General features: G+C 34.1%; 1 protein-coding gene across 5 annotated transcripts in view; it reads right to left on the bottom strand.

Annotated features, from left to right (window-relative positions):
• DOCK3 (dedicator of cytokinesis 3) overlaps window positions 1-12,007 on the bottom strand; it is a 489,707-nt gene that overhangs the window by 290,306 nt on the left and 187,394 nt on the right. The window lies entirely within an intron of this gene.

Below are 12,007 nucleotides of genomic sequence, written 5' to 3'. Positions count from 1 at the left end.
ACACACTTGCTCCATCTGAATACCAAAACAAACAAACAAAAACCACTCAAAAATGAGCAGAATTTTTAAAAGGTATTGTATGTTTATATTCATTGTCTGATATGCCATTGTTAGTATACAGAAATGCAACCATTTTCTGAATGTTAATCTTGTACCCTGCTACTTTGCTGAATTAATTGATCAGTTCACATAGTTTCTGTGTGAAGTCCTTTGGGTTTTCTCAATATATACCAGGATGTCATCTGCTTAGAATGACAATTTTACCCCTTCTCTTCCAGTTTGGATACCTTTTATTTCTTTTGTCTGACTGCTGTGGTTGGAACTTCCAATATTATGTTGAATAAAAGTGGTGAGATTGGGCATTCTTGTCTTGTTCCAGATTTGCATGGGAAGACTTTCAGCTTTTCTCCATTGAGTATTCATTCTATTGGCTATGGCTTCATCATAAATGGCTTTGATTATGTTAAGGCAAGTATGTTCCAGCTATACCCACTTTGCTAAGAGTTCTTATCAAAATGGATAGTGGATTTTGTCAAATGCATTTTCTGCATCTATTGAGATGATCATGTGGTTTTGACTTTTGTTAATACAGTGTATGATGTTGATTGATTTGCATATGTTGAACTGTCCTAGTGAACTTGGGATGAATCCCACTTGGTCATGGCGTACGATCTTTTTTATATGTTGTTGGTTTCAGTTGGCTAAAATTTTATTGAGAATTTTTGTATCCATATTCATGAAAATTATTGGCCCATAATTTTCTTTTTGGGCAGTATCTTTGGTTTTGTATTAGGATGATAGTGTCTTCAGAGACTATCTTTGGGAGTATTCCTTCTTCTTTGCCTTTTGGGAAAGTTTAAGAAGAATGGGTATAAGTTTTTCTTTGTATGTTTGGTAGAATTCACCTGTGAAGCCATCTTGGTCCTGGACTTTTGTTTTTAGGGAGTGTTTTTTATTACATATTCAACTTCATTTCTAGTGATCAGACTATTCAACTGATCTATTTGTTCTTGATTCAGTTTTGTGGGCTGTATGTCTCTAGAAAGTTGTCCATTTCTTCTAGGTTGTCAAATTTGTTGGCATATAATGGTTCATAGTATTCTCTTGTGGGTTTTTGTTTTTTGTTTTTGTTTTTGTATTTCTGCAGTATCCATTGAGATTTCTTTCTCATTTTTCATTTTGTTTACTTGAGTTCTTTCTCTCCTCTTCTTGGTGAGTCTAGCCAGAGGTTTGAAGTTTTGTTTATCCTTTCAGAACCTGATTTTACTGATTGCTCTATTGTTTTTTGAATCTCTGTTTTAGTGCATTCATCACTGATCTTCATGATTTCCTTCCTTTTGTTGACTTTAGGTTTTATTTTTCTTTTTCTAATTCTTTTAGGTGATAGGTTGTTGATTTGAGATTTTTCTTCTTTTCTGAGGAAGGCCTGTATCACTGTGAACTTCCCTCCAAAAACTGCTTTTGCAGTATCCCATAGATTTTGAATGGTTGCATTTTCATTACCATTTGTCTCGAGATATTCTTTTAATTTCCCTCTTGATTTCCTCATAGCATGTTCTTTAGTCTCATTTCTAAACAGTTTTTCTAGTAGTCAGTCCTTTCTCATTTCTTTTCCTGTGGGTGACTTCTAGTTTCATGCCATTATGGTCAGAGAAGATGCTTGAAATAATTTCTTTACACTTAAATTTGCTGAGGTTAGTTTTGTGCCCTAGTATGTGGTCAATCCTTGAGAATGTTCCATGTGCACTTGAAAAGAATGTATAGTCTGATTTTTTAATGTAATTTCCTGAAAATATCAATTAAGTCTAACTATTCTATTGTGTCATTTAGGATCCCTTTTCCCTTAGTGACTTTGTCTAGAGGATTTGTTCATTGATATGAGTGGGTGTTAAAGTCTTTTATTATTATTATATTCCCATCAATATCTCCTTTTATGTCTGTTAGTACTTGGTTGCTCCTATATTAGTGCATATATATTGACAAGTATAATATCCTCTTCTTAAATTAATCCTTTTATCATATTCAATACCTTTTAAAATCATACCCCCCAAAATTAAATACCTATGAATAAACCTGACCAAGGAGCTGAAAGACTTATACGCTAAGAACTATAAAACATTAATGAAAGAAATTAAAGAGGATTAAAAAAAATGGAAAGATATTCCATGCTCCTAGATGGAAGAATTAGTGTTGTTAAAATGGCCATACTATACAAAGTAATCTACAGATTCAATGCAATCCCTATCAAATTACCCATGACATGTTTCACAGAACTAGAACAAACAATCCAAAAATTTATATGGAAACTTAAAAGACCCAGAACTGACAAAGCAATCCTGAAGGAACAAAAACAAGCAGGAGGCAAAACTCTTGCAGACTTCAGACAATATTACAAAGCTACAGTCATTAAGACAGTGTGGTACTAGCACAAAAACAGACATACAGACCAATGGGACAGAATAGAGAATTCAGAAATAAACCCAGACACTTGTGGTCAATTAATCTTTGACAAAGGAGGCAAGAATACAAAATAGGAAAAAGTCTTGGAGATCCCATCATGGCTCAGTGGTTAATGAATGCAACTAGGAACGATGAGGTCGTGGGTTTGGTCCCCGGCCTTGCTCAGTGGGTTAAGGATCAGGCATTGCCGTGAGCTGTGGTGTAGGTTGCATATGTGGTTCGGATCTCAACTTGCTGTGGCTCTGGCATAGGCTGGCAGCTACAGCTCTGATTTGATCCCTAGCCTGGAAACCTCCACATGCTGTGGGAGCAGCCCAAGAAATGGCAAAAAAATAATAATAATAAATAAATAATAATAATAATAAATAAAAATTAAAAATAAAAAAATAAAATAGGAAAAAGTCTCTTCAGCCAGTGGTGCTCATAAAACTGGACAGCTGCAGGTAAATCAATGAAACTAGAACACACCCTCACACCATGCACAAAAATAAACTCTAAATGGCTTAAAGACTTACATATAAGACAAGACATCATAAAACTCATAGAAGACAATGTAAGTAAAACATTCTCTGACATCAACCATACAAATGTTTTCTTAGTTTAGTCTCCCAAGGCAATAGAAATAAAAACAAAAATAAACTAGTGGAACCTAATCAAATGTACAAGCTTTTGCACAACTAAGGAAACCGTTAAAAAAAAAAAAAAGACACCTATGGAATTGTAGAAAACAGTTTAAAATGATCCAACTGACAACGGCCTATTCTCCAAAATACACAAACAACTCACACAACTCAAGAGCAAAAAAACCAACAACCCAGTTGAAAAACAGGCAGAAGACCTGAACAGACATTTATCCAAAGAAGACATATGGATGGCCAGCAGGCACATGAAAAATTGCTTAACATCACTAATTATTAGAGAAATGCACATGAAAACCACAATGAGGTACCACCTCATACCAGTCAGAATGGCTATCATTAATAAGTCTACAAATAACAAATTGTGGATAGGGTGTGGAGAAAAGGAAACCCTCCTGCACTGTTGGTGGCAATGTAAATTGGTACAACCACTACAGAAAACAGTATGGAGGTACCTCAGGAAGGAAAATAGAGAACTATCGTATAAACCAGCAATCCCACTCCTAAGCATATATCTGGACAAAGCTTTCACCAAAAAAGATACATGCACCCATATGTTCATTGCAGCACTATTCGCAATAGCCAAGACATGAGTATAATCTAAATGTCCATCAACAGATGAATGGATTAAGAAGATGTGGTACATACACACAAATGGAATACCACTCAGCCATAAAAAGAACAAAATAATGCAATTTGCAGCAACATAGTTGAAACTAGAGTCTCTCATAGAGAGTTAAGTCAGTCAGAAAGAGAAAGACAAATAGCATATGATATCACACATATCTGGAATCTAATATATGGCACAAACGAGCCTATCTACAGAAAAGAAACAAACTCATGAACTTGGAGAAGAGATGTGTAGTTGCCAAGGGGGGAGGGAGAGGGAGGGAGTTTGGTGTTAGTAGATGCAAACTACTGCATCCTGAGTGGATAAGCAATGAGATCCTGCTGTATAGCACAGGGAACTATATCTAATCATTAGGGACAGAACATGATGGAGGATAATGTGAGAAAAAGAGTGGCTATATCTATGTGTATAACTGAGTCACTTTATTGTACAGCAGAAATTGACAGAACATTGTAAATCAATTATAATAAAAAATTTTAAATAAAAGATAAAAAATAAATTAAAAAATAAATAAAAAGACAGAAAAAACAGAAAAGATACCACAGTGTTCTTTACAGCACTACTTAGAATAGCCAAGACATGGAAGCATCCTAAGTGTCCATCAACAAAGGAATGGATAAAGAATATGTGGTACATATACACAATAGACTATTACTCAGCCATAAAAAAGAATGAAATAATGCCATTTGCAGCAACTTGAATGGACTTAATGATTATCATACTATGTGGAGCAAATCAGGCAGAGACAATTATCATGTGATATCACATATGTGGAATCTAATAAAAATGGTACAAATGAACTTATTTAAGAAACAGAAACAAACTCAAAGATTTTGAAATCAAATTTACATCCCCTAGCTTCAAGTGACTCTGGAAAGATGAATACCTTAGCTATACATAATGCCAACCTAAACTGTTCTGGCTCTTTCAGTAAGAAACAGACTATCTGGCAACCGCATAGCCACAAGGTGTCTCCCAAAATATTCTTTCAGATTTTAAACAGACCTGAAATGGAATACAATAAAAGTTATCCTCGGTTGAGAAAAAGAAAAAAAAAAGCAGCCTTAAGTCATTAAAATACTGATTTACAACATATTTTGAGAGAGAGCCCTTTAAAATCATCATTTTGTTATATACAAAATATATTTTTAAGTGTAACAAGAAAAAGGGCTTGCCAGTTCTAAAGGCTGAATTTTTTAGAGTAAGATAGGTTAACGGTCTAGGATATATTTGAAAAAAAAAAATGTAGAACTAGAGCAGGTAGAATACTTGCTTTAGGAACAGATACCTATAATAATATCATTTTTATTAAATAACAAGCATTCAACCAAGCACTTAAAATGTGTCAGGAACTGTTCTAAGCTTTTTATATCCTTTAAACAACTGAGTAACCCTAGGAAGCAGATACCATTATAATCTCCTAGGTGGAAGCTAAGAGGCACCAAATCACACAGCTAGTTGAATTGTGGCGTCAAAAGAATTTGAACTCAGGAAACAGTCCGTCTCCAGAGCCTATACATTTAGTCTCTCTCCTGAATTTCTCTTAATACGATAACATACAATAATGTTAGCACACATCTTCTTAATGTTTGGCAAATCAACATTCTTGAGACAAACACAAAAATGAATTTTGTACCTTCTGTTTTTTAGATGGAACCACAAAATGACATGTTACTTTCCATTTTCAGACTTAATCTTCCAAAGATTAGAAAACACTATTCAGCAGAATTCAGAGATGTCTTACTTCTAGTAAAATCTAGAAATTATTCACTTTTAGGATTTCTGAAAAAAAATTTAGACTCATAGCAATACAAAGTAGAACTGTTGTAAAGCACATCATCTTCAGTAACTACGTTCTAGAAGAAATGTGTTTAATAGCTTCCTAATAACATGAAAATATTGCTGCACTAAGCTATAGTCCATCACAAAGGAAAAAAGTAAACTACAGAATAAACTTCATCATAGATAGTCACTTAAATAAAAGTGAGTTTTGAATAGGAAAGCAAAATTTCGAATAATAGGTCACCCTACATTTTTACAAAAATATATGGTTAAAATTACTTAGCTACAATTATAAAACAATCATTTTATAGTTATTCTCGTGAGGGAAAACGCACAAGTTCAAAAATTAATGCAAGTACACATGCTTTTTCTATTTATAGTGTAATCTTAACAGACACTGTAACTGAATATTAAACCCTATTATGGAAAATGTAAGCAATAAGTTTTTTTGAAGATGATTTCTTAGATGTTAGAAAATTCTCTTTTTCTCATGGTTGTGATATCTTTTAAAGTGAAGGATAGTTCTGGGTAATAAATTTCTTTTTTTCTTCCTTTATCAATAATTGGCCTCAATTGGCAAACAGAGATAGGTATCTTCTGTACATGATTTCTAATGTGCCTTTGTGGGTTTTTTTAAATTTTATTTTATTTTATTTATTCTTTTAGGTCTTTTGTCTTTTTAGGGCTGCACATGCAGCATATGGAGATTCCCAGGTTAGGGGTCAAATCAGAGCTGAAGCCGCCAGCCTACGCCACAGCAACTCAGGATCTGAGTCGCATCTGCAACCTACACCAGGTCTGACAGCAACGCTGGATCCTTTACCCACTGAGCAAGGCCAGGGATTGAACCCGCATCCTCATGGATGCTAGTCAGGTTTGTTAACTGCTGAGCCATGAACAGGAACTGGTTTTTGTTTTTGTTTTTTTTAAAGTACTGTAGCATATCTATTTAAAATTTGACAATCTTGTTTTTTACTAAAATGAGTAATGATGTCATTGTTTTCCACAAATGATGGTTCTCAGACTATCTTTTCACATCAAAATAAGATTACTGGGAGTTCCTGTTGTGCTTTGGAGAAGGAGAAACAATCTGACTAATATCTATGAGGATGTGGGTTTGATCCCTGGACTTGCTCAGTGGGTCAGAGATCCAGCATTGCCATGAGCTGTGGTGTCGATAGCAGACGCAGCTCAGATTGTGAGTTGCTGTGGCTGTGGCATAGGCCAGCAGTTGTTCTGACTCGACCCCTAGCCTGAGAACTTCCATGTGCAGTGAGTGCGGCCCTAAAAAGCAAAGAAAAAAAAGATTACTTTAACAAAGAGATTATAGTTTTAACACTTCAGAAGGACAAAAGGTTTTTCTATCCTGGCTTAAATATATACATACTCTTATCCAAACACCCCATATACAACTGAAGTCCACTTCATTGAGTCTATTTCTTTTTTGCTGTTGTTTTCAATGAATTTATTATTTGTTGTTGTACAATGATCATCACAATCCAATTTTATATATTTTATATATCTATTTCTTTATGTATATATTCTTAAGTGATATATTGTTATCATTATAAACATAACCTACATCAGAAAACAGACATCAATTATGTACACCTGAGGACACATCATTCATATCAAAAACAGAATAATGCAATTAACACTGATTGATTACTTGAGGTTTTATATGCAATTTTATTTAATCTCTAACAACCCTTTGAAATTGTTTTTTGTTCTATAAATGGGTATTATAAAGCAGACCTAGTTCCTGCTGTGGCATGGTGGGTTAAGGATCCAGTGCTGTCTCTGCAGTGGTGCAGGTTCAATCCCAGGCCTGGTGCAGTGGGTTAAGGATCTGGCATTGCCTCATCTGTGGCACAGGTTGCAGTTGCAGCTTGGATTCCATCCCTGGCCTGAAACTTTCATATGCCATGAGTGCAGCCAAAAAAAGAAAAACTAAAAAGCAAAATAACAAGCCTAACATAACAGGTGAAAAACCCAGATTCGAGCCCAGATCCACTTTTCCTAGAATTTAACATAAACTTGCTGATACTACAATAAAAGCTAAACATAGCAAATTAGTATAATCTCTTATCCTAAGCTCTTGTATACACATATCATTCATTCACTTAACACATGCTATTATTTTACAATATCCTTATTTTATTTTATTTTATTTTTTGTCTTTTGTCTTTTTGTTGTTGTTGTTGTTGTTGCTATTTCTTGGGCCGCTCCCACGGCATATGGAGGTTCCCAGGCTAGGGGTTGAATCGGAGCTGTAGCCACCAGCCTAAGCCAGAGCCACAGCAACGCGGGATCCGAGCCACGTCTGCAACCTACACCACAGCTCACGGCAACGCCGGATCGTTAACCCACTGAGCAAGGGCAGGGACTGAACCCGCAACCTCATGGTTCCTAGTCGGATTCGTTAACCACTGCGCCACGACGGGAACTCCAAAATATCCTTATTTTTTGATGAAAGCTTTTATTTTTTCCTAACAAAATAATTTAAAATTTTGAAAAAAAAAAAGAAAATAAGACATCTAACAATTTAACCCCTCCATTAATCTCCATGAATACCATGGTAAATTTTCTTATTTCCCTCAAATATGTTTTCAGGATATAAAATTGTACTATATACAACTGCGCATAAATTCACTTTAGTATGTAACACACTATTTATTTATTTATTTACTTATTTATTTTAGGGCTGCACCCAAGGCATATAGAACTTCCCAGGCTAGGGGTCAAATTGGTGCTTCAGCTGCCACCCTATACCACAGGCACAGCATCACCAGATCTGAACCATGTCTATGACGTACACTGCAGCTCACAGCAATGGCACATCCTTAACCCACTGAGCAGGGCCAGGGATCAAACCTGCTTCCTCATGGATACTAGTCAGGTTCATTACCACTGAGCTACAATGAGAACTCTTACTTAAATTTTTCTAACAGTTCTTTAGATGTAGGTGTTAACTCATCTGTCTTCATTAGACCACAGCTGGCACATTAAGGAAAGTAAATTTACGCTAGTTATTACAAATAATGCTTTAAATGAGATATTTATGAGATTAAAATTCACCTCACTTTTATATTAAATATTATCTTAAAACCCTTTATCTAACATTAAATATTATGTAACAACCCTTTGAAATCATTTTTTGTTCTACAAATGGGTATTATACTAAATGGGTATTATTACAATTAGAATACCAGGGTCTGAAGAATCTGAAGACTCTTTCCAAACTATTTTTCAAATATGCCAACAAAAACTTGAAATCCATCAGCAAAGTATGGAGGCATTCATTTCAGCAAAAATTGAATGACAGAGGATAATTTCTACTTTCTTACTTGTTAATTGGAAGGTGAATTTATTATCTCATTGACTTAATTTGCATATCTTTGATTATCAGTAAAACTGAATATTTCCCTAATGTAATGCGTATGAATGGCTTGTTTTATCTTTTGCTGATTATTGACAGTGTTTTTCTGGTTTTCTTATTGACTGTTCCATACTCTATACAGATATTAATCTTCATAGTCACATATGTAAAGAATTGTTTCTCATATTTTACTTTTATTTATATTATTTTCCTTTTGTTTTCAAAATTAGATAAATTAGACTTTAGACACTGTTAACCTAGATTCATTCTGGCTCTTAAGTATACTTCTTAAAAAACAGGCAAGTAATTAACTGCTTCTTAGAAAAGTTGGATCAAGAAAATAACTAAAAGGTTTGAAATTAAGTAGGGCAAACAAAGGGAGAATGTTTAGCTCTCTGATTTTAATAATGTAACAGATTTTTATTCTACTAGAAAGAGTCATTTGGAGACTTGTATTCTTTTTTTTTTTTTTCTTTCTACAGCTGCAAGTTCCTGGGCCAGGGGTCGAATCAGAGCTGCAGCTTTGGCCTACACCACAGTCACAGCAACACCAGATCCTAGCCCATCTGTGACCTATGTGGCAGCTTATGGCAAGGCAGGATCCTTAACCCACTGAGCCAGGTCAGGGATCAAACTTGCATCCTCACAAAGACAACATCAGGTTCTTAACCCACTGAGCCAAAAAAGAAATCCCTACTCATTTGTTTTTAATTCAATTTGGCACATATCTGACTTCTTACCTACATAAATGAGTGAGAACAATCATTTGGCACTTCTAATATTAACAATAGGTTAAAAAGAACCAGAAACACTATGAATTGTTAAAATGGCAAAGGAGGGCAATATTTCATTTATCAAAAAGTGAATTTTAAAACTGATGGCAATCCAAACTTTGGCTATAAAGTACTGAAATTATTTTTTATAGCAGTCCTCTTTCCAATACAGGTTTTTTTCATATCTCTGGAAAATTGGTAAAGCAAACATGTAAGCCTCAAAGCACACCTAAAAGCTTTTTCAAAAGTTAAATGCTCTAAACTATTGCATCGAATAGTAGCTCTAATTTATCTAGAACATTTCTGAGTAAGATGAGCTGCTATAAAAGAAGATATCATATTTACATGATTTTAATTTTTAGGTACAACATATGTACCCTCACAAATGTACATCAAGTTTACAAAACATAGTAAAGGAAAACTTAAGATGATTCTAATGTTCTTACCAGCAATTTCATTATTTTTTCATGTTTTTCCTAAAATTCACTTCTTTACATATACAATAAAGTGTTAGTGAAGGCATCATTTCACTATTTCTCAAATAAAGTTGGCAAAAGAAGGAAAATACCATTAGAACTTTACATGAAAATAATTTTCATGGTTGCTGTAGCAAAGGTTTTTAGCGGTCCCTCAGTATTCATTCTCCACTTTTTATATAGCATCAAATTCCTAATACTTAGATAGTACATGGCCATCTTGAATAAAGACTCAGCCTCTATTTCAGCTAGAGATTAAATAGTGTGTGACTGAGTTCTGACCAATAGGAAGTAGGCAGGAACTGTTCTGAGCAACTAGCAAGAAGTGTCCATGAAATGTAAGAGCATGACTTTTTTTCTTTCCTACGGCTGGAGTGCAGATATGTTACCTAAAGCTAGCTGTTTTAGGCTACAAAGCTGAAGTACTGTAATAAAGAAGAAAGAGCATGAGTACAGAATGAACCTGAATTCTTGATGATTGCAGAGCTGCCATACCAAATCCAGACTGTGCCAACTTGAAAAAGAAATAAAGGTCATTTTAAGTCACTATTGTTTTATATTTTTTGGAGGGGGTATATCTTCATTCTGATCAGTGTAACTTCCATATCAGAACATGACAATGAGTAACTAGTAAAATCACAATAAATTGTATGTGAGATGTATTAAAAGAATTTAATTCAAAAGATAAAATACTGTCATTATTAAGAGCCCTGGAGTCTAATGAACTTAGATTTGGGCTCTGGCTGAACATTTACTACTTTACTATGTAACTTTACATAGTACAAATGTAACTTTGGGCACATTCCAAATCCTAAGGATCAGTTTCTAATCAGTACTATAAGAAGAAGAAGAATTGTAGCAATAATTAAAATGAGATAATGGGAGTTCCCTCGTAGCCTAGCAATTAAGGATTCAGCGTTGTCACTGCTATGGCTCTAGTCTGATCCCAAGTCAAGCAACTTCCAGATATCGTGGGTGCAGCCAAGAAAACTGACAATTAAAAAATAAAATGAGATAGTTTATATAAAACATGAAGCAGGCACAAGGTAAGCATTCAAAATGTTACTGTTATCATCATTACTATGAAATTATTATTTATCATTCATTATTTTTTTCTGAGTTAACACAGTAATTATTTGAACTTGATCACTCTCCAACGAAGCATGAGTCAAAAGGTGCTGCTGAGTAAGGTAACTTTTCATAACTGTTTTCTTGATGGAACCCAAAGAAAAGTTAAGGTGATTAATAGAACATGTGTAAACCAGGTAGAGTTCCTATTTCATAGGCTTAACATGATTTAAGAATAATACCAACTTGTTTATTAAGTATCAGTGATTGCACTCAATGTTACACTGAAAAAGTGTTAACATTTACATTTTTTTTAAATCCAAATGTCCTTATCATTTGGTATTTTCAGTATTTTTTATTTCAGCCATTCTAACAGGTGTGTAGTAGTATCTCACTGTAGCATTACTTTTCTTTACCCTAATGTCTAATTATATGAAAAATCTTTTCATGTTCTTATTGACTCACAATATATTTGCATTGATGAAGTGTTTATTCAAATCTTTTGCCCATTTTCTAAATAAATTGTTAGAAATTACTTTTAGAATTATTGTTCAGTTTAGAATATTCCTTATATATTCTACATACAAGCCTTTGGCAGATATGTGATTCAAAATTATTTTCTTCTAGTCTATGACATATTTTCATCTTAAGAGGGAGGGGGAAGCAACAACTTTTTGTTTTGATGAAGACCAATTTATTAACATTTTATTTTATAGGCTATTCCTTAGTGCCATGCTTAAAATTGCAGGTCATAAAAATTTTCTCAAAAAATTTTTAATGTTTTACATTTAGGTATATGA

Source organism: Phacochoerus africanus, chromosome 1 (assembly GCF_016906955.1).
Source record: "Phacochoerus africanus isolate WHEZ1 chromosome 1, ROS_Pafr_v1, whole genome shotgun sequence".
NCBI lineage: Eukaryota > Metazoa > Chordata > Mammalia > Artiodactyla > Suidae > Phacochoerus > Phacochoerus africanus.
This window is presented reverse-complemented; position numbering and strand designations above follow the sequence as displayed.